General features: G+C 38.1%; 2 long non-coding RNA genes across 6 annotated transcripts in view; one reads left to right on the top strand and one right to left on the bottom strand.

Annotated features, from left to right (window-relative positions):
- LOC130421510 (uncharacterized) overlaps positions 1-24,952 on the bottom strand; it is a 70,050-nt gene that overhangs the window by 39,571 nt on the left and 5,527 nt on the right. For 2 of the 5 annotated variants that reach the window (XR_008906826.1, XR_008906825.1), the window contains exons 3-5: positions 22,664-22,786; positions 22,376-22,471; positions 21,897-21,960 (exon numbers count right to left, since the gene is read on the bottom strand). This is a non-coding gene — a long non-coding RNA (uncharacterized LOC130421510). Of the gene's footprint in view, positions 1-3,150; positions 3,942-21,842; positions 21,961-22,375; positions 22,472-22,663; positions 22,801-24,952 lie in introns of those variants that run through there. The other 3 variants (XR_008906828.1, XR_008906827.1, XR_008906824.1) reach the window with 3 other exon arrangements.
- Positions 15,576-18,311, top strand: LOC130421511 (uncharacterized). Its single transcript, XR_008906829.1, has 3 exons — positions 15,576-17,269; positions 17,464-17,550; positions 17,668-18,311. It is a non-coding gene; the product is annotated as an uncharacterized LOC130421511 (long non-coding RNA).

Below are 24,952 nucleotides of genomic sequence, written 5' to 3'. Positions count from 1 at the left end.
CAGATAATGTAAAGATAAACTAAAGGTTAAGTATGTCTAGGCAAGGACTATGAGGAACAGAAAGCTAGTGAACAAAAACTAAATGAAATACTATTCATGCACGTTTCATTGTCTGCACCAGCAAGCAAATGTAATTGTTTTATATATAAACAACCTACGAATAACTGATCTAATCTGTTGACAGAGATATTCTAATACGAAATACTTCCAGCAATAGTTTACAGCAGTTTCTATGAAAGATAAATAAAAAAAACCAAACAATAACTCCCCGCAAAAGGACAAAACTGTTTTTTTCAGTAGTAAAAATCCGTCCAGAGACTTTAGGAAGCACTTATGGTTACATCACTCCATGTGGTTAAAACTATGTAATGGACTATAATGATCTAAGCCCCCTTTATAAAGACAGCATGCACTAATGAAGTAACCTCAAGATCCTCACTGACCATCCTTGCACCTTACACCATGACCTAGATGTCCGGTCACATCCACTTTCTGTAGGCTTTCAATAGATTCCCCTTCCACTTTGCATCATCATGGCGGGCTCAACATTGCGAGTTAGTATAGAGCATCAGTTTTATTTACCGTTGTAAAGTGTCAATTTACAATCTAAAATACCTGCATTTTTCATGTGTCTTTGGGGCATTTCCATACAGTATGTGCAGGCCATCATATCCCGCACTATTAAATTTGGCATTTAATGAAAGTCATCCATGTGTAACCGCAGAGTCGTGAAGTCCTGTTAAAATGCGTCCGTGCAGCCCATGATGCAGTGACTTTATTAAGAGTGCCATGGGCTACAATCTCACATCAGTGTTTGAATCAAAACAAAATTTATATATAAAAAGCAAAGTGAAATGGAAAAGCATGTATAGACACAACATCATGTTTAAAAAAATAACCTCACTCATCTTAAAATGATAAACAAGTGAGCAAAAAAGGACAGAATTCTTCAACTTTTAGATATCTGCAAAAAACTTTTTGTCCAATTCATCTTAAAGCAGCATAAAAATTAGACCAAATATAAGTGTTCTCTTTGAAGTGCGGATACCTTGTGGCTCATCGTGGGTGTTTCGTGAATGTCCCACATTTTCCGGTGGGGATATGTGGGCTGTGCATGTCTAACAAAAATAAAGATGGCTTGAACCTCAATCTAATTGCCTGATGATGGTATTTTAAAGTCTCCTTGATTATAAAGCTGCAGCTAAGTGCTATTGATCTGGGACCTGTAGGGGATGTCTCAGTCGTGTGGTATTAGGACCTAAAACGTTCCACCATGCATTATTCAACAGGCAACTGACAAGCTCTACTGGCAGCCAGCAATCCCAGGGCAGCGGAGCTCAGCTGTGACTAACCTCCCTCCCAATACACATACACGCTCGCTCGTTCACATACCCACTGGCCTCTGGCTAGCCCTCATTGTTGCCGGATTGTTGTCGAGAACTCATCGACCCGGAGCAGCCAGAGGTTAATATATGAACTGCGTACGGACCTGTTGTCTATACCTGCTGAAAACGAAGCAGACAATGTCAGATCACAACCCCCCTGCTCCGACCCAGTGGAGAGCACAAAACGACAAGACCAAAAACATCCAAACAACCACCTGAAAGTCTGAAGTACAAATGAGATGGCGGTGAACCTAAGAATGCACACATCTGATGTGGAGCGACGGCTCGCTAGTAACAGGAGTTGTACTTTTCGCATCCTGTTCACATCTCCCCTTTCATATGCGTTTTAAAACTGTTGTTGTAAGAACACTTTTTTTGTAGTCGCTCAGCCGGCGAGTTGACATCCAACCAACATGTCAATAAACCAGACCATCCTCCTATTCACCCATCCATCTAAAGCCCTCATCTCTTCAATCTTCCTTCCCTACGATCCACCGTGAGTTGCCCCACAAACCCTGTATAATGTATCTTTGTTTGCACCGACTGCAATTATCATGGGGATCAATGGATGTGATCGATACTTTACAGCAATTAACATTTAATATCCCTGCACAGCCACTTAGTCCATTAATGGGAGATTGATTATTCCTCTGCCTTGCTGGAGCTCTTTGTGGAACATATTTCCGCTGTCCATCACACAGAGGCGGGGAATACAACAGCAACAAGCTACATTTACATTTATGTTCTTACAAACCTGACGGCAATCGAGTGTGTGAATCGTGTTACTGCCAAATGCTAGGACAGGTGTAAGGCATACACACTAGCTACCTTGTCAAGCTACGCCATATGCGGTCTTCTCATTCTTCGGGGAATTTTCTTCTTACAAGTACATATTTTTAGTTGAATTACATATTTTTTCCCTTGGAGCATAAGGTGCGGTGCGTAAGTGATATTTAATCTATTAATTGTAGTGATGGCGGTCGCAGAGAATTATGGGAAATGTAGTGAAGACTTGACAGCTAACAAACTGAATAAATACATGGAATTCATTGGTCTGCTGACTTGCAACACAAAATATGATATGATTGACGAATGTTGGTAACCAAACAACAGCGGTAACCATTCACATCTATTGTATGGATGTAATCATCAATTCAAGGTCATGGGTACCACCGTTTTTGGTTACCAACATTCGTCAAAATATCTTCTTTTTTGTTCTGTAGAAAAAGTTTGAAAGAAGATTGAAATGATGACAGGATTTTCATTTAATACTTTATCACCATTACTAATAAAGAGACACTTACAATACCTTAATGTTGGGAAACTCTTGAATCCTTCAAAGACAAAGCTAACATATTTCAGCCTAGAATACTGTATTGACAAAAGGAGCGTTAAAATCAGTTTTTAGAGTTAATGTGAATGATCTTATTTTTTTTTATTTGATGAAATTTGCATCTTGCCATCCAAATGTAATGCGTGAATAATGATTTTTACTACTAGCATGCAGCAATCCATTGCTGGACTTACTGCTACTGTAACTACCTGTGCATTTCACTTAATGGTGATATTTGATTTAAAAATATAATTGCCATTAAAGTTTATATGGGGGTGTAAATACAGTATGAGTGTTGATGCCACAATTAACAGTCTTTTAAAATAGCACAGAACATTAAAAGTTATTTCAAACTGAATGTGTTAACTGCATTTACTTTGGCAGCCCTGCTAGTTTTATATATAAATGCATACGGTCATCAAAACATTTCAACCTACAGTGATGAAATAAAAACAATTTTACCTCAAGCCCCCAGAATTCCAGTGATGAGTACATTGTACCCAAACCAAGATTCCACAAAAAAGCAAACCAAATACAAATCCTAAGCAAATATATTAAGTATTTGCTGTATACATATTATCTACATGTGTTTTGTGTCTGCTTGCTATGACGGAAGAGAAATGGTCAGACAGGTCTAAATCACATTAATTCATCGATTATTAATTCCACAACCATGCCATTGTTCTATCGTCCACAGAAAATAATCTTCCTCCTTTCACATTTAATTTGGCATGAAATAATTCTGTGTACAAGAGGTTAAGACAGGCCGCCGTGCATGTTGACAAGCAGACCGTGTCATTTACGCTCCGTCTGATATAATCACCAATATCAGTTAAGCGACTGGAATGAGAAATATCAATCTTTTCGGCGGATGGCAAAACTTCAAGAGTCCAGCCCCGCTTCACCGGTCACACACAAAACAAAGCACGTTTTGCTTGGGTGACCAGAGAAAGTGTTTGTGTAAGCGAAAATAGAAGGATCGGGCAATTAAGAATGCTGTCAGATAAACTCCTCTTGAGATGCTACCGGCATGCTTTAAGCTCAGGGGGTATCGACAGGAAGGCCACCGCGGCCTTTGCCTCTGACGCGAATGCCGCGCAGACATTGCAAGGTTTCTGCTATATAAACACCATTTCTGCTGACGATTTGAGGGATGAGCTGGCTGCAGCATCCGAGGTATTGATCCTCTGATGAGTTTCCTCCAGTTACTGTTTTAAAAGGCTCTGTGGAAACAAAGGATTATTTTAGAGAGGAGAAGGGGATGGAATGAGAATTGGGGAAAGAGAGGAGGGAGTGAAGTGGTGAGAATAGCCATATTTGAGAGGGTCTAGTTAAAAATTTGTGTTTTGTAAACAATTTAAAGCTATTTAGACTAAACTTGTCTTTTAGTTTGGGCACCTACAAGAAGTCCAATTGTGTCCAGATAGGAATGTTTGTGATTGTGGTAGCTTTTTTATTTTGCACAATGCGGCTCCTCGTTTATTTAGACCGTTGATTTAAAGGTCCAGTGTATGAAATTTAGCGGCATCTAGTGGTGAGGTTGTGAATTGCAACCAATGGCTCACTCCACCCCTCCCTTTATAGCACTACTGTGGCGAACAAAGAACTACGATGTTGTCCCGTTTTTGCCAAAGGAGATAACGTAGGCTAATCGTAGAGCTGTTTGTCCGTTAAGGGGATACTGTAGAAGCGACATGGCGAATTCCATGTAAGGGGACCCCTGGTGTATGCAGATAGAAATAGCTAATTTTAACGTAATGAAAACATAACCTTTATTATGTAAGGTCTTTATACAGCATTAAAGACATAGTTATGTATATTATATTGCATTTCTGTAAATAGATCCTCCAAATAATTACATTTTGGACCTTTAACTACAGGTAAATTTGGACTCGACATATGGATTTAGAGCTACTTGATTTTTTGGCATTTTGCTTTTCAACAAATGACAAGTAGAGAAAAGAATATTAAAAGTGAGTAACTTACTTTTTAGACATAAAAAATGATTTCTTTCTGTGGTAGCTAAATGAAAAGGTCTAAAAACTTGAAGTCTGTCTGACATGCTGTGAACATGTGAAATGACAGTCAGCATACGTTAATAACTGTAATTTTGACATTGGTCATAAAACTAGTCTCATCCAAACAGTCATAACGACAGTGAGAGAATGACAGATATACAAGAATTCTAATTTGTATGCCTCTTACTCTAGGACCTTATATTCAAGTTTTTCTTTTATAAAGATTTCCACCACATACCGCTATAGACACACAAAGCAGATTATCTTCTTTTTCCTTTCTTTACTATAAAGGCAAATAATAAAATAGACTATTATTATAATTTGGCAATTCTAAAAGGTAAACGGCAAACACAATCGGGTGACAATTACAACTGTAAAGATTTCCACTAGTGCAATGACTCCTGTATCTGTTTAATTGTGCTAAAAAAAATTATGCTACTCAGAATTATACAATTGTAAAAATGTTCTGTCTATCAACACCCTTTGCCAGGAATTAGATTATGGCACCATATCAAAGATGTCGAATAATTATGCAGTTCATTATTACATACCGTCATGTGGACCAATTAGCAATCAAATTATACTAATTTCATCCAATTACTTATAGACTTAATGGTGATTTATAAACCATAGAATAGTCAGATACTATGAGCTGGGGGAAAGAAAATAAAACATTCGCCAAATAAAAAAAATGTGTCCATAATGTCATGGGGATGTTAGAGCTATAATAATATGGAAATTAAGCCTTTGAGAGAACAAGATAAATTTGTGTTTTTAGTTTTCTTTACAAACAAAATAACAACCACACATAATGTCCTGTTTCAGGCTAACCCTGTGTTTGTTTTCAATATCAAAGAAGAATAGCAACAATAACCACAAAAATAATAATGGCATCATAAAAATAAATAATAAAATGAAATAAAATAAAAGCTTGCAGGAAGAAATGGAAAACGTTGCCAGAGGTGACCAGATAAGATGCAAGAAATTAAATGGAAGGCTGAGTTATATACGTGCCCTGGGGTAGCTATATAAATATGTTATATTAAATGCTACATCACTGTGTACGTCAGGCAACTATTTCTCACAGAAAATAGCTACACACTCCCGTTCCTGCCAATTAAATTCACCCCGGGGCGGGACGGATCTGTGGCGGGCGATGCTGTAATCTTGACCGATCCTTTTGAGAAAATGACAGCACACCGGTCACTTTGGGTTGGGTTGTAGCAGCGGGAAGACGGGAAGAAGCAATCTTTTGAGCTGTTTCCACATCAGTCTGCGGTACGCATTACAGCTACAGGAGGTTATTTGAATCGAATGCATCACGTCCGTCTACCCTCCTTCCTGCTTTAATCACAAACACTCTTTTATCTAAGCTTTGATATTAGCTGGAGCCTTCAAGTGTCGTATTCGGCGACGTCTGCCAAACAGGAGGTGAAAGTAAGCTGTTTTAAGTGCAATTTTGTGGCAAGCTGCTAATAAAAAGGACATTCGGAATCTGAGCGCATGCTGCATGTCAACAGATCTCTGATAGAGGATCGTGAGGCCTGTGAAAGGAACTATCAGCTCTCGTTTGCTCGTGGTGTCACGAGCGGTGGACCGCAGAAATCACGACAATGCCGAAATTCAATAAGATATTTGACACAGATTAGAATAAAGAATATAGCAGTGGTGAAGGGGGTCAGTAAAGGTCACGGTGGAACAACAATATAGAAGATCGGCCCGTTTGGGGGGGGGGCATGTTCATAATAAAATCTGAAGTGCAGGATCAAATACATAACACAAAGAAAATAAAGCATTGTGACTCAGGAGTACATGTAAAATCACAAAGCTGATCTACTTGAAGGTTGTCAGTATAAAAATTGACATCTGCAATTTCAAAATGCTAAATCAAAAAAATATTATACACTATCTGAATTCACCACTTGCTGTAGGATAATATAGTCCTAAAGATCGAATTTGAAAACAGATCAGAAATTTTCAGAGTATTTCACAACACTACTTCTCAACAACGGTCTCATACTCGGCGACACAAAGCGAATAACATTTAATCTCATCAAACGCTGCCCAAAGCAATCAGACTGTAGATCTATTGCAAGTAAGTGATAAGGACTAAATTAATAAATTTCCTCAGGGGTAAAATCAAATCCTGATCATTACCCACAAAGATTAACTTCGGGGCACCAGGCAGGAGGAAATAACAGAGAGGGGAAGTTAAATTCATTTACTTGAGGCTGTAATGACTATAAGGAAATGGATTGTGCATTCGAGTAAAGAGATCTTGCTGCACAAAACATCCCTATCAGATCATCAGAGCCTTCAGGTAGGTGTTCAAAGTGTTAATAGAGGTCTGCGTTAGAATGGCTTTAAGATTTTCCATTACGATATCATTAGTTCACCAAAAAAAGAAAATACCAACATCATTTATCCACCCTTATGTATTTTGAACCAACAGACCATACAGAAAGTTAGCAGAAAAACTAAAGCAAACTTCGTTACTTTTGAAATTTTAACTTGCATCAATTCCTCTCTCGTTAACCCTGGCAGTATTTTGGAACATAACTCACTTTTAACTCAACGTGCATGTATAAAAAACCATCCTGTTTTATCTTATTGAATATTATGTTGCTTTTGGAAATGTCTCATTAATGAATTAGCAACCCGTTTTAATGTCAGTTAAGCACTGAAAAAGTGTCGATCAAGATGAACACATTAAATGCAGATGAGGTCAGAAGCATTATTTGTGATTACAGAAAAAGCCATTCATTAGCCAGAGCTCAATAGCGGACAGTGATAAATGAAGAGAAATCTTGTAAGACAAAAAAATATTCAATATGCGCATTACAGAACTAATGGATGTATGAACCGTGCAGGGAAAGTGTTCAGCGTGGTTTGCAAGAGTAGCAATAATTAGGACCAATATCAATCAAAGCTGTCTATAAGAGTCAAGCTTAAGTGCCTAGAGTGCAGAAAAAGCCATGCAAATATGTGCATGCAAGTGAATTTAAATCCTTTCTTACCAGCATTCAGCATTGTTTATATATATTCAATCATAGTCATAAAAATATTTCTCATTTTAGTCTGGACAGGTTTTGACCTGAATTTTATGCAAATGGTAATAAAAGTTTAAATTCAATTCTGAAAAATCACACACGGATGCTTGTATTACTTGTAGACTGTCATTCTTAAACCATGTTATGCTTCTAATAAGTTTTCCAGCCAACTGTTGCCAACTCCATCTTATTTACTTATACCTGGTTCTCACCCAGTGTTAAACTGCATGTATATTTTTCAAGATTTGCAAGATAAGTTTGAAGTGCATACAAGACACAGGACCAGGACAAAGACTCAGCTGGGGGCAGCTTGGTAGGGCAGACAAAAGAGACCCCCCCTCCTTCATCCAAAGATGAAGAGGAACGGGCCCCTCGATCTAATGGGAGGCCCCGTTGTCCAACCTTTAGAAGGAAGGACGAGGACAGCGGGATGGGCATCTCTTTGCTTTCATCCGGAAATGAGACGCGACCAGCGGCCACCATAGAGAAGCCATGCATTTCAAAACCACTCACATCTCCAGTACTGAGATTCATCTGCCCTGACACGAACACACAAATTCTTGATTTGCTTCCCGAGCGCCTGTGGAGACCGAAACGTACATATCTATGCCACAAACCAGCACACAAACACACTGTCGAATACTTGGATATCCACACACACTCATTTCCACACCTCAGTCCTTCACAGAAATGAGTTAAAAGGAGAAGTTTCTGTTGTGTGGCTCAAATGGGCTTTGAGTGCTGCATTTCCAATCAGTCACAGCTGTGTCAAAGCATTTTCCTCGAGCTCTGCTTCCCTTTTTGGTGGTGGAAAACCGAACAGAAAGATAAACACGTTCGGCACTTTCCGTTTAAGGTTCATTACACAGCCTCAATCTGGGGCGGACGAGCCGGCGAAGAGTTAATTCCTCGCCATGTGAGAGAAAATGCATTACCGGAGTCCTATCCATCTTCAAACTGACATATTCATTTAAATGTTTGCCACTTATTTTTAAAGAGATGCGGCATGAGATCATCGCTCAGTCGCTCTCTCGCCTATGAACACTTGATCTTTCTTGCTGAGACACAGCTTCTTGTTTCCCTCTCACATTTAGAGTTTGGATGATACGAAGTGTTCAGGATTGAAACTTAATCCACTTTATTTCGTTGCAGACACCTGCTAGCCACCTGTAATACAGATGCTACAAATCAATGCTGTGAGAGATATGTGCAAAAAAAACTGGCCCTTAAAGGTGGAAATAGATTAAATAGACCAGTGTTTTCCAAACTTTTCCAAATTTGCAACTTCAATTTGATGACGCTAGTAGTTATACTCTAGTCAGATCACTTGGATTCAGAAATCAGACGGCGAGATGAACCGAACAATACTTTACTTTAACAACTGCTATCAGAACTGCTTGTAATGTGAAATTTTATTTGTCAATAAAACACCTACATATACAACATCAAGTAAATTTCCCATGTCGTAAACTTCCTTGCATGCAGTTTACGGACCCCTGGTATAAACAATAGTCTCTTTACAGTGATGCCGGATGCTGTAATTCGTCCAGGTCCCATCAAATTGTTTCAACACGAAGCATAAATCACTCGCTGGTGCTCTACAAAGAGATATAATCATCAGCTATGAATCTGAATTTTATGCTTTCCATTAACACTGACACACTCCACAAGACTTTCTATTTGGCTTGTTATTTTGTTAATGGTGTGCTGTAATCTCATTGGACAGTCACAGTAACCATGCGTTTCTACTGGACATTGTGATATTGAATTTTTGCCAATATCAGGTATTGAATATGGTGGTTTAATCCAAGAATAAGAATTCACAGTTAAAAGGAAACAATTTCCTGCGACCCTCTGAAATTAAGTAGCAATGCATTGAAATTGATATTTTCCTAGTTTTTTGTACTCTGGGGGAAAATGTGTTTCTAAAACTGCATTAAGGTACCCAAAACATCTTGTAAGCTCATTTTCTTAGACTACGCTCATAAAATTAGCTGTAATATTAGACCGTTTTAAAATCTATTTTAAAAGCTAATATTATTTGTGCTATAAGGTTTGCTAACAGGTTTTATTAAAGTAAATGCTCCACTCTAAATGATGTCATTGATTCTAAGCTCATAATGTTGAGCAATAACTTAACATTGATGTTTAAAAATGAACACGCATCGCAACAAAGAGGCAAAAGCATCATGGGAAATCTATGTTTAAGGTCCCAAACCTCAGAGTGCTTTTCTTATTATACAGTAAACCTGCTGGCACCTTTTAATATATGAAAATGTAACTTCCAATACAAAAATGAAAATACATTTATGATCACTGCATGAAGAATAAAGTGTATATAACATTAGGTGAGTGATGTCTATAGTAGATCTTTCGCTTAACTGTCATTTAAACTACAATAGTAGATGAATGCTTTAAAATATTTGTTATTTTATTCTTTCTTTTTTAACTCCTAGGAGCAAAATTGTCAAAAAATTTGCTTAAAGTTAATAAGCATGGACTGAAAAATATACATCATAATCTTGGATTCATGGGCCCTCTGCGATGCTCCCAAATGGTGCACAGAGAAAACAAACATTCAAATAACTAGTAAGATGCTACAGTTTTTAAACAAGGTCCAATGTGTTTAATACAATAAGGCCTGATTTAAACCAAGAGGATCTGGTTATATGCAAAATACAACATTAAAAACTAATAACAGGGCTTTGACTGGCACCAAGGGAATGTGAAATATCTCACGGGCAGAACCTCTTTGTTTTTCCAATTGGTTATGATTTCTCCTCTCTGCTCTCCGCAAAGGGTCTCAGCAGCTATAAAGCCGAAGAAAAAAACAGACAAAAACAGACAAAATAAGACCATCCAGGCCCTGTGAAGTAGGGCAGAAAGTCTAATACAGAACACCTTTGTGCCGGAGAATGAACATGACGGAGCACTCTAACCTTCCTCAACACTTCAGTGGCCTTCAAAGCCGCTTGAATTCTCGACAAAAGAAGAAAATAATTTCCAATACATATTAATGACTTTGACTAAAATCCATCCATGTCCTTGAGACTTCAGCTTGGCAAACAAAGCCAACAGCTCCACTCTGTAAACACTAGGGCCTTGTCGATATAAACAATCATTACCTGAAACACAATGAGACACGATGTGATCTAACTTCATCATCATGCCGAGCATTCGTTTATTATAAGTGTGAGGACAGCGCTGCATCTTTAAACATGCCATCATGTCAAATAAAAATGCATATCATGTAATTAACACAATTAAACTTAGCATCGACCCCTCTGCCATTTTTCTGGACCCTGAGTGCATAATTTCACATCCACATGCGTTTTTTTATTTATGGTCTATAGGAGGAGACTTATATTCACATCCCACAGAAATCAAGGCTTCAAATAGCCTTCTTTATTCACTCATAAAAACTAAAAACAACTAACAAGCAGTCGTGAAACAACAAGGGTGCCCATAAGTCATCGACCCCCCCCCCCCTTCACTTCGGCCGACTTGACACCTCAACTGCTTCCACAGCAGATCTGGAGGTTCAGCCCGGCTCGATTCGTTTATCAGAATCTCTGCGTGCGGATCGATCGGGCCGGCGTGAGTAGGGCTCCCGTAACGACCCTGACGCCGACACTTACGGCCTGACGGATAGCCCATTTACACTCAATAAAATACACATGCATATTAATAACAGGTTCAGGTCCTCCTGGGTACACGCGTGTGCTGTGTCTGCATGCGTATCTATGCATTTACGGTTGCCTACTCATTATCATTACATCTACAGCATGGTTCTTCGTAAACATCGTCGTTTCACTTTTGGCATAGGCACAGCTCATGGGATCTCATTTGGTATGCTGTTGTGAAGCTTGTGTGGGTAACGTGCTGACCCATCACTGTTGTTATTTATAGATGTGAGAGGATGACGAAAGGGTCAGGGGAGTCAAAGCCGACACTCATAATAACTGCTGACTCACAGCCTCGGCAGATAGAAAAGGGTTATTACAGTGAGCGCACAAGAGAAAGAGAGAGAGAGAGAGGGGTAGTTATGAATTGTGCTTTCTGTCGATGTCTTTTATACAGATAACAACATAACAAATGACGGACCCTCAATTCTGAACAAATAATTTTGCGTGGCTGGTTGCCAAGGAGTTGCTATGCAGTTTTTGAGGTGTTCAGGTGGTTGCTAGGTTTACTGCATGCAAAAGCAATACAAGTGGTATTCTCCTTAGCAAGCACCCATAACAAATCAAATCATCTTAAATGAATGAGAAGTGTTCACTGAGGAGTTTTTCTTGAACATAAAACATGCGTGTCTGCTGTAGGTGTATCATTTATGATCGAGAGAGTAAGGATGTGCCACAGAGCTCATTTTTAAGTTCAGAATAAAGAATGTGGCTGAGAAAGACACTGATGATGGAATTTGGGCTACTGAATTGCTCTCCTCTTGTCCGACCACTTTAAATGAAAATAAAGAAGCTCTCCAGATGCTTATCTCCGCCCGCTGCTCATAGAACTGGCTATTCACTTGAGCTTCCACTGCACTGCAGATTGAAAACGAGGATGAGAATGGAGGCAATACTGGCAACCACCACAAGAGGGCCTACCTAGACGCAGTAATATCATGCAACAATGTAAAATAAATGATGTAAAATAATCTTAATTATACAAAGCAGTGGTTCAATGCAACAAGTTGTCTTATTACTTTATATACTTTTTCATTCCTCTTTCACATATTGCATCATTTATAATTGTTAGGCCTATGCCGTTTACCCTAATGTATTTTAATTATTTTCTAGCAATTAAATTATCTACAATTTTCATATTGTGTTGCTTCAATACCTAACATCCAATCCAAAATCTGTGTCCTGAAGCAAAACAAGTCACATACACAAATATGATTGAAAAGAGTCAAACTCCCATGTTTCCTGATTAAATCACCGATTCATGCAATTCTATGCATGTCTAATGTACGTAATTGTGTCACTCTCGTGAATTATTCATGATGTGAAAGTGAAATACTCCCACATCAGCACAGTCACATTTGAATGAGTCCTGCAGGTAAATAGCATCTCAGAACTCTTTTAAACTTGCTCCGAGAGCCTCTGGCTTTTCGAGAGAGATCTAAATGACAAAGGAGTCTTGCGCTGCAGTGAGTGCAATTGCGGGCAAACGCGCACACATCAGCGCAGCAGACGGGCCCAGGGATTCAGTCGGTACCGCGGGGGATTACAGATGGCCCTTCAAATTAAATCAAATAGTACAGCTCAGGATCGGGCTTTTGGCCGCCTATGGGAGAGCAGTATATGACTAAAGCTCCAGCCGGAGGGGGTTGCGGATAGGGAGAAAAATCACCTCCAAATGAGTTTCTGAAATATCTATCGAGAAATTGAATGTGAAATCTTGACAGTGAGTGATATGACGCTGGATGAGAAGCAAGTCAAAGATTGCATCATTATTTAATTCTCCCCTTTACACACACACACACACACACGTTCACATTCACTTGTTTACCAAGCTAATAATATCTTCTATCACCTAAATCGACCCCTCAACACCAACCTGTGTATTATCATGGTAAGAAACTGCGCCGGACTCTCATGGGCCACACAGAGAAGCATATGATATTACATTTTTGTTACCAAATTAGTTTAGCTGCATCGTTGCCAAAAACCAGCCCCACCTTGAAAATCCTGTCTATTTTAGCTATTGCTATTTTTAAAATGGCGACGTTTATTTGAAACGTTTCCAGACCTACACAATCCGTGTATCATTCGTTCTTTTCATATTCAATTGAGATTCCAAAATCGGAAAATTAAAAAACGGTTTGTTATTTCGTTATTCGTTTATAAATGTGATACCAAAAAACAAATAACGGGTCATTTTTCGTACTTTTGATTTAATGCTCAGATCAAAAATAGGAAATGAAATAAAGGGGACACGACAGATTTTGATTTTGAGATTTAATTTGTTCGATTTGGGTAAACCGGAAGTTATCTTCGTGTGTATGTGTTGCACTTGGAAGTTTGCCGCATTTGCAAAAAGTTAAAAGAAGCCTGAAAATCCTCAATCTTGCAGTGATTGACTAAGTAATTGTTTTTGTAATTTCGTATCGACACCATGGCCGTACTGGAATCATATGCTGATTTAATTAAAGACTTATTTGAAACTGTCAAGACACATAAAGAGATGTCAACTACGCTGCAGAAGATGGGTATCCAGCGAAGTTCTGCTACAAAATGCTACAATAAAAATATCTGCTTTTTGGCTAGATGTTAGTCATGAATACTGGGTATAACTCCAATGTAGAACGTCTAACGCACCCTCAAAGAACTCGAGATATGGCACCCCAAATTGTCCAATAACCCAAAAATGCTACAGTAAAACTGTTTTCTTGCATGACGGTAGACATCAAGACAAGGTGTAACCTAGCTGTGGAACTTTTAACGCACCATCAAAGACATACTTGTACAAAAACACAGTTCTGTGTCAAAGTTTACTTAAATATATATACATGTAACTACATAGCAGTAATATAATGTGTGTATAATGCACTGGCTAAGACCAACAAGAGTATAATAAATTGTATAAGAACAATGGATCAGTAAAAAATTAGAATAAGCTTTATTTTCAAATTGTGCACACAAAGACAAGCAACGTGTTGTGGTTTCAGGAGCTCAGAATGAAAAAATACAGTATAGACAAACAAAGGAAATAGAAAAAATAAATATATAGAATAAAAACAGTTAATTATATATATGCAAAGTATAACAAAACGGTGTATACTATGTTTTTTTTACAAATATACACGTAAATTACTCATGCATAAACCGTACTGCATGTTCTGCACCAGAATATTGCACTTTCAAACATGTAGGTACTTTTGGATTCGATTAATATTCATGGTGGACATAGGCTGCCTAAAAAAACTGTTCGATCAAAGTAATATAGAGAATGTTAAGGGGAGTGGGTGATGGAGGTTCCACGTGAAGTTCACGGTCATCTCAAGGGGCATTCAGCAGGTCATGACTTAGACAGCGAGCAGCAGCCCATCCTCTGTGCACTCTCTCTCACACACGCACGCAGGCAGGCACAGACACACGCCAACAGACACACACACACGCGCGCGCACACAGAAACACACACACAAAAAAGTTTTTATTTTAAAAACGTAAAAGAAGAGAAACGCGAGATGGTCCCTAAGAAGCTAAGCGTGAATAAGAAACTGCGAATAAGAAGCTGGATTCAGCCTCGTCTCATTTCAGAACTTCGCTGGATACCCATCTTCTGCAGCGTAGTTGACATCTCTTTATGTGTCCTGACAGTTTCAAATAAGTCTTTAATTAAATCAGCATATGATTCCAGTGCGGCCAGGGTGTCGATACGAAATTACAAAAAAAATTACTTAGTCAATCACTGCAAGATTGAGGGTTTTCAGGCTTCTTTTAACTGCAACACATACACACACGAAGATAACTTCCGGCTTACCCAAATCGAACAAATTCAATCTCAAAATCAAAATCTGTCGTGTCCCCTTTGTTTCATTTCCCATTTTTGATCTGAGCATTAAATCAAAAGTACGAAAAATGACCCGTTATTTGTTTTTTGGTATCACATTTATAAACGAATAACGAAATAACAAACCGTTTTTTAATTTTCAGATTTTGCAATCTCAATTGAATATGAAAAGAACGAATGATACACGGATTCTACACCTACAGATGGAAAATGTTATTTCGAGAGCAAAAATTAAACCATCAATGGTTTTCACCTTTGAGTCTTTGCACAGGATGTGGGTGACACTAATGACCACATGCAGGCAACAACATATAACAAAAACTATGCCTTTTTTACAATTAATTTTTACACTTGTTCGCTCACCTTGTTTGAATAATAACTTAATTTCATACATTTATCCTCCCTACAATGTCCAGGTTCCTTCACCACTTGGGATTCATATCACTTTTGCAGCTGCATAATCACTAGTTATTAGACTTCAAACACAAAAGGAGACATTGTGTGTTTTCAGCATCCTCTTGACTGAATGAAAAAATTACAAGTGATTTACTCCCCAAAGCTAATTTATCACAAGTTGTGCTTTAGGAAAACTTAGTAGCACCTATTTATGAATGCAGACATTAATAGTATACACCGTAGGGCTTTAGCTTTGGTTATGAATGCAGACAGTGCTTTATCTGCTGGTTGTGAATTTTTCAATACTCTATGAAAATGTTACATTTAAACGCCATGTACTCTGCTGAAGTAAGAAAATCCTACAGGTTTGAAACAACATTAAGGCAATAAAATGATATGCCCTATTTCGGTGTTAAAACAGCATTTTGTGTGTGACTTGTGTAACAAATGTTCTGGCTTCATTCCTCTAAAAAAGAGGAAACCGAAAACTCATAAAAAATGACATTTGCGTAGTTCGATTTTGTTTTAGTTTTTGTTGCCGCTGCAAAGATTCACATATGCGATTATGAGGCTTCGAAGCGCACTGCATCGGCTTAATGTGTTTCATTCTACCACGTCTCTTTATAAAGACAGACCATTAGAGCTGATCACAGAGGCATGTCTAGCATCCGTTCAGTCTTTTCTATTTGCTCGAGGGAGGATGCCCTTCATTAAAATAACAACAGCTCATCTCATGCATATGGAAATGGATCTTTCACCAGTTCCTACACTCTAAAAAATGCTGGGTTATTTGTTTAACCCAACAGCTGGGTTGAGCCTGTTGGGTCATTTTGTTGGGTTATTTTCTTAGTGTTGGGTCATTTTTTGAGTAACCCAAACGCTGGGTTAGCAGTCGGGTCCAATTGAGTGACAGTTGAGAGAGTAAACCCCTCCCACTCCTCGACGCATCAGACAAACTCTACCTTCGCGGGCATTTTGATCCACCTCATCTCGAAAAGTTGTTATTCGGAGAAGAAAAGGTATGTTCACGAGTTTTTAATGTATAAAACTATTACTGTACAAAAAAAATGCAAAAGTATGCAAAATTCGGCTGTTCGCATTAGGTTTGAAAGAAACGTTACAATCTAGCTTCGTTAGCTTTGTATAGCTAGTCTGTAACGTTATGCCCACGTTGTTCTAACTTACAGCTTTTTAATCGTTTAAACTTCATTTTTGGTCAACATTTCCCTTTGAAATTCCTGACTCGTGTGAGTCATTTAGTTAAGTAACTTACGCATCTTGATATTAGTTTAAGGTCGACACGAGAGAGCGTCGTGTCAAAAGCAAACATCCAGCAATTTTTTTATTTTAAATACCGCTAATGTTCGGTGAGGGAACTTAGTTTAAATGGTCTTTTAGACGAGAATGTAGTTGTTAAGAACACAAATACGTGATTTATATATAAACATAAAGCCTCTTTGAGATTGTGTTAAGATGCTGTCGGAGGTGTGAGCTTCAGGCTGTCAGCAGTCGTGTCTCCGTGGAGAGCAGCTCTATCTCGGCCATTGCCTCGGGAGTAGCCGCTCTTATAACGTTAGTGGATAACCGTGAGATATATTTAATTTTGGGTATATGAGACGAACAATTGTTGCTCTTTTTAGACTTCTACTTATTCCCGAGTGTGTCGAATTAGTTAAGAGTTGTGTTAACGTTTATAATATTAATTTTTAAGACTGTATTTCACTTTCTTTACTATATCCCACTTTTCTTTTTTCCCCCACTGACAGGTTGCAGAATAACAGCTAATACTAATAGATCATTCCATTCAAGAGAAAGTCAACTGGAACGTGGATGTTTTCATAACAGGCTCAAAGGTAAACATTATTTAGGTAAAATGTTAATGTACTTCTTTATATGTTTATTATAATCCATTGTGCTCTGGGTAGCCCAGTTTCCTTACATTCTTCTCTTGTCTCTTTTTCTCTTTATAGATTAACAAATTGATAAAGAAACCCTCCTGCTGGACATCCACTTCCAAAAGGGCACGCCACACTGTTGTCTACAAACTCCCAGGAAAAGAATCCTCTTTAGTAAGACTGCTCCGTGGATATGTCAGGTTAAGCAGTGCTGAAACCGAAAGAACTAACGCTCTTTAAAATGTTTTGTGAGTTTATATGAAGAGGAAAGTTACGGTGTCCCTTTTTCACATCCATAACGCTTGTTTATTTCTTTTTTTATAGAAAACTTGTGCATATACTGATATTTTATCATATAAATGCGATTCTATCAACAAGGGTTTAGTAAAATACTTTTTATAGTGTTTTTATGTCGCATCCATAACGCTGCATTTTACTCATGCCACTTTGTTAACTGTATATGAATTTTTGAAGTGTTAAGTTGTCTAACTATTTATATTTACTTGTGCCACTTTAATAACCTTGTTAAATGTATATGTTAAAGTCTAAACTAATGTAATTTATTGAAGTTAATTTTCCTTAAATATGTATAAACATACATTTCATCAAAGTGTTTTATATGCCATTTTATTGTTCATTGAGCATAACATATTGCATGTTTTTATGAATTCCTTTTGTCTTGCATTTTGATCCTTAATAAAACTTTTGATTCTTACTGATGCTCGAGTATTTCTCTGTGATTTTGTTATTATTATTTTTAAACATTTCGGGTTTGTTTTAAACCAGCAATGTCATTTTTAAGCAAAAGTTGATTTAAATAAAACAACCCAGCATGTTGGGTCAAAGATATAACCCAACTGGCTGGGTTAAAATAACCCAACGCTGGGTTTGTCCATATTTGACCCAACGTTGGGTTACCAAAATAACCCAAATTGGGTTGTTTTAACCCAGCCTTTTTTTAGAGTGTACACAGGGTCCGGCATGTCCTCTGTAAAGTGATATGCAGGGTACATTTTTAGGGATTCAATAGGTCACGTGTTGACCAGCAAAGCTCTAATACATGAATTCATTGCTTATTCCAGCTGATCCAGGATCAGCCAGCTACATCCAAATCCTAACCTTGACCAAGGTGATCGTGTCCGCACGGCTGTGATGGAAACCTGACTCCACATGTTTTAAGCACGGAACACCAGGATCAAAGCAAACCTGTTGAAATGTATGTTCGCATTTCATATCACCAAATTCATCAAATTCGCCACCAGCACAGATACATTCTTCGCTCTTTTGTCTCTTTCGGATAAAAATGTTTGGGTGACTGACGGGCAGGGGACGAGAGGGCCTTTTGGAAGTGTGTCTCACTACGGGGTCAGCATTATAACAAGATTAGAGTTTTAATTTAGATTAAACCGGGTTCGGCTTTGATTGAAGAACAATCCCCCCGCTGCTGTCCCTCGGTACAAAGGATAGCCGTGTGGACATCAAACGGACATGAGACTGACACACTGTTCCCCGCTGCACTTCATTAGTCACAACAGCTGGGTAAACCCCTCAGCTTTAATTCGTGTGCGGCGTTAACTCCAGAGAATTAAAAGAATCCGTCTGTGTTTGTCTGCATCATATTTATTCATGTTCGGAATCTCAATAGTGTACTTGCCTGTGTCATTTTGCTAAGCTCTTGACTACACTAATTCTAAGGGACTTACTTTTCATTATGTCATCAGGAATTATGATCGACGATCTTTTTGCTCGCTAGGCATAGGGTTAATTTAAGTGCCCTGTGATAACATCATTACAGAGTCTTTTTGATTTTGCTTACCATGTAAAGCAGAGGCTACAAGGAAATGAGACCAGATAGACCAAAGAGATTTTGGGATGCGTAATGTTTTGATAAAGGTCCAGACTATAAAGTTATTTATTTTATATAGTTAAATTATTAGCAATTTTGTTATATGCTTGTCATTTTATTATTTATGTTGATTAACAAGATTTATTTTATTTTTGTTTATGATTTCTAATTTAGTGCCTTAATCTTATTTCAGTTTATTTCTCTGAGGCAACATTAAAAATTTCACTTATGTTTTTCCAATCATTTTTAAGCAAATGTTTTATTTGATTTCAAAAACCGACACTTAGTAAACTATAATAACCATGGGAACAATCTCTTCCCCTTAAAGGTATAGCAATACAACCTGCTACATGCACTAGCAAGTAGTAAATGATGGATTATTGGTGGCAATCATGATTACAACTCTCATTTTATGTTTTAACACCAACATGGATACAAAAAAATTGTCTGAAATTTATTCATTTAAAAGGTGAAAGCAAAGGCTTTACCTTATAAATGGGAGAAATATTTTACTATGTCTTGTTTCCCATAGAATACAAGAAAGAAATTTCTTTGGGACTCAAAATCACGTGACTTGAAAATCTTGAATAATAAGTTGTTTTTATGGATATGTGGTATTATGCCTGATATTGTCAGTGTGGTTAAATCAATGTAGTTTCAAGCCTGTGAATTTAGAGACCCTTTCATTGGCCTCAATTGGATGTTGAAAAACGTCTTACCTTACTGTTAACATTATGCTGATGACAGTGGGAAAAACGGATGTCTTAAGGGTGTCTAGGCTCTCTCTAAAAACACCATTCAACCCTCTGCTTCTGGACTTCATCATATTTTCCTCAACTCAATTACACCTCCACTAACAGGGCAGTGGCGTGAAGGCAAATGCAATGCTAGGCTCACGTCAGCTGAACATTATGCATGTGCTCGATTTACGGCAAGTGCCTTCATTACGCAAAACCTGATTAAACGTTCCCTCCAGGCTTAGGTAATGATCCCTTACCCATTGTTATTCATTCGCAAAGGGTTCGGGCTAAGCAGCTCCTTCTATCTCCACTCTGGGCTCCATTAATAATGTCTATTCACAGGCCGTTTCTAAATGACACCTGGAGGTACCCGCAAATGGGCCAAAGCTGCAGATGGGGTCTGGTCGTGAGTGTATTAATGTCCATTAGTCCGTGTACGACCAGTGGACATATGTTATCTAGCATTCATGGCAAAGGCCCAGATAACCTTTTCCTATGCTCGGATGGTCCCCAAGGAATCACAATGCACATATTTACATAATGCTGTAATGTAAAAACATTCACACGACTCGGGCGGGTGAGGAGGTGAGGTTTAATTTCTCTGTCTCTGTCTAAGATTTACTAAGAATATCACTAAGCTTTGCTGTGTTCACAATACTATTTAAACTGTTGATGGTAAAAAAGAGGCTTCTTTGCACCAGAGAGCTAAATGGCACCAAAAGGGATTTTGAGAAGATTTGTACATGTTCTTGTTTCACTTTAAGTAATGTTTTGTAATGTTCAAACAACAGTTCTGGCTATCCAGTAATCCAGTGCTTGAGGTTTGAAAGTTTACAGATAAAGCTATCTTAACATTCTTAAAGTGTCCCAAGTTTCTCACCCACTAAAGCGTGAACAGAAAAAAAAAAAAAAAAAAAAAAATCACCCAATCTTTTATTGGCCAACCAAAATGGTGGTTCCACCCCAAATTCACACACATATTCAAAGACTAGAAAGTTTTAATATAGATATGGGTATAGATAGTGTTTTAGGGGGACATTTAACTTACAAATAGCTTACTTATAACAGTAAACAGGATATTACTTTAACATTATTCACATCAGACAGGAGCAATGATTCTGTGCAGAAAAATGATTTAAAGATCTCCAGTCAAACTTAAACGGTCATCTTTCTCTTCAAACGTCTTATACCACAGAGTTTCCATCCAATACATTCTCTAAATCATCTTTCCGGGTTCAATACCTCCCCAGACCCCCAGCATGCAGACAATCAAGTGTTTTCGGATTCACACAGCCCACCACCTGATAAATTATTCAGGTGGATATAAGTAGATACTAAAAATTTAATGATTCGCCAAGTTGGATTCTGTAAAACAAACCGGAATACGTAGACAGGATCGATGTGGCTTGGATCTTAATATTTTACTATAACAGCACAGCACAGTTTTAATAAAAGTCTTTTGAAATATTGGCCATTACAGGTAAATTTACTGATTTGTGATACTGTGTGCAGATGATAAACTCGGTAGGCGGTGATATATACACGTTCGGAGGTGAAAGTTATGTTCCTATGAATACTAATGCATTAACAAGCCATATGTAAGGCGGCATGAATCGCCACGTAAAACTGCATAAATAAATAAATACTCAATCTTCCATTCATCATGTAGGAAATGAAAGGTAAATTTAGATTTAATATAGGGCTGTGATTTCACACACCTGCTGAACCCACATATCAACACGGCGGTCCATGCCAACAGGAATCAGAGTGTAAAGGCGCCGCCTGGATATACAAACACAAACACAGAAGTGCAAAGATTTTAAGTTCCTTGGCTATTACAGTGATATGCTGACTGACCATACAGCAGATCAACTCAATACAAACAAATATAATTAGTCATCATGAGACTTTTGTCAATATATTGAATGCGACTAATGGTGTAAAATAAATTTTAATTATTTGTGGAAACAGTTCGGGGTCAAATACTACCAGAACCATGCTGGTCAGAAGCATACGCTGGGAGTGTCTCAAAGTGCCAAACAGTTTTGAGGGGAACATTTTTAAAATGCAAAACAAAATCTTCAAATCTACTGAGGTTCATCTGTTTTTATGGTTACAGGTATTACACAAGAGAAGACAGAGAGAATTTAGAGAAAGGGATTGGTTCCTGAATGATTTAATAGTGTCACTGTCATACCTGGTAATATTTTTTGACTAAGATGTGTTAACATATTCAGTATACCACTCCTCAAGTCACAGAGGTTTGATGCTACACCATAAAATCCCAAGCCATCTGCAGAGAATAAATCAATGTGATCAGTATCCTGCCTAATATACGCAACGTTGTGGGTTCGATCCCAGGGGATTGCACATACCCATGTAAAATGTATAGGATAATGCAATGTAAGTCGCTTTCGATAAAAGCGTCTGCCAAATGCATTTAAAAAAAATGTAATATGTCATTTTGAACTTGAATTATTCTTACCTTTTCCTGCGTAAATGGCCTGCTGGTCCACCTTACAGAAGGTCCATCAGCTTCACCGACCTATCTCCGCCCCTGAAGTGTGCTAACACACCTGACTGATCCAGAGTCATCAAGCGTAACAATCTGATGGATGAAGTCTAAAGTTAGAATTAAACAAATGTAATGTTCATTATCTGCATTGATGCGATTATACAAAGTTTGAACTGTTGGGCAATTGTTTCCTTTTTAATAAAACATATGCTTTTCAATCAGCAATTATGGTAATCATAAATCTTACAAATAAAAATCACACATTTGAACAACTATAACACTACAATTGGTAGAGAATTGCATACAAATGAAAATTAACCGTCTGTCACTTTGGATAAAAGACAAATGGTTAGATGTAAATATAAACAACACTGTAATCAAAGATGCATCAAAATGAATCAGGTGGCCAATGGTTAAAAACACATTGTTTCTCCCTGATGACATCACTTCCCAGAAACAGTTCACAGGCGCAAACCAAGCAATAACCGTCCGGTAAAACAGCCTGCGGCACTGCATGGATCGATGCCTGATTTTTGTAAACCCAAACACGTAGCTACAGAGTCAATTACACAAAGGACAGGGCATGTGCAGACCCTCCGCCTGGCCTTCAGACCACATTCCACCCTTGTAATCCTGCCTGGAAAATCACTCATCCTCCTTTAACCAAAAAACATCACAAACCACCAATCCCACAAAAAAACACAATAAATAATGTTGACACAGTTAAAACAGCTGTACACATCTTTTGTACACCAATAAGTGTGTTTATGTGTTCATGCTTGCTCAAGCCTATTTATGCTTTGTTTAAAAAGCCGGCAAAATTATGCTGTGTAAACAAAACCCTGCATGCAGAACAGATTTGGTCAACATGCTCGGAATAAAGAAGGAACCAGAAAATAAATGCTGAGTGCAGGATCGCTCGTCTCGACATGCGCATCAACACACGTTGCGAATCGATAAGAGAAAGAGCGCTCGGTCTCCATGCTTATTACAAGAGTACAGCAGAAATAGCACTTCACATGGTAGCTAATAAGTTCAAAATAGAGGACTTAGCAAATTTCTTGGGCATTATCATATTGTGTTACAAATCCGAACTATTGACATAATTGGGTAGCTGAACGCTGTGGTATAGCAAAGCACAATCGTTCAGTGCCATGTCAGCCGAACTGTGTGCAAACAGGCCTAAAGTAATAAGGTCTCCTGTGGGTTAAACCTGAGAGACGTGCAGTAGGATCCGTTGCTTTGAATAAGCATAGCTGCTGAGTTAAAGCCTTTTTGTGTATGTGACCTAAAATAGCAAACATTGATTTTAAACATGTTGTGGAGCAGCACTCCGGGCGACCCGAGTTCAAGTCCCAGCTCGTGGTCCTTCTAGACTCCCGTTCCACCCTCTCTCATCGCATAATTTCCTGTCTCTCTCTCCACAGTCCTACCTATATAAAGATGTGAATGCCAAAAATATATATATATTTCTAAGCTAATGGTAAGAATAATATAAAAAAAAATAACAACCATAAAACGACTCCAGGTCAACGTATAAAAGTTGGGTCTGTTCGTGCACATATATTCACAACATGACTGTATCTTTCTATCTGTCATTCTCTCTCGCTCTCCCTTAACCCCCTCTCACTTCCTGCCATGTCCTGTCCATTACGTGCAGTGCAAGAAATGTCACAGTGGGGCATTGATGTCAGAGTGCTACTATCCCCTCCTGAGCGTTAAATTAAGCATTTACACCAAAGAGAGACAGAGAATGGCCCTTTTAGTTTACTGTAGACATGAATACGAGACTGCTTAGACCACCCAGTCACATCTGCACATCTATTTCCCTGTTTTGTCCACCTCCTATGAACTTGCACCTTTTATAATAGAAGTCTCTCTTTGCTTTGACCTTCAAACAAGTTATTAAAATATCTGACTTTGATTTTATATTCTATGTTCTTTTTCTTTCAAATCTGCTCTGTCCATCAATTTATTTTCTTGCGATGAATACCCAACTACATCTTGACCATGAAAGTATTCCAGAATGCAACGTTTCTAAAGAAGGAAAATATATTTTTTGCAGGTGGAAAAGTCAACATCACAATGTTCTGAATGGTTTTGGGCGTGTTGAGGATGCTAGAATACCTATCAAATGTAAGCCTAGACCGTTTCATCGGAAACTCGTGCCTGGCCTAAAGTTAACTTCTGGTTTGGTTAAAATATATATTGTTTATATTTAAATGGTTGTTAATTGTATTAGATTATATTTAAACTTAA

This window comes from Triplophysa dalaica, chromosome 5 (genome assembly GCF_015846415.1).
Source record: "Triplophysa dalaica isolate WHDGS20190420 chromosome 5, ASM1584641v1, whole genome shotgun sequence".
Classification (NCBI taxonomy): Eukaryota; Metazoa; Chordata; class Actinopteri; order Cypriniformes; family Nemacheilidae; genus Triplophysa; species Triplophysa dalaica.
This window is presented reverse-complemented; position numbering and strand designations above follow the sequence as displayed.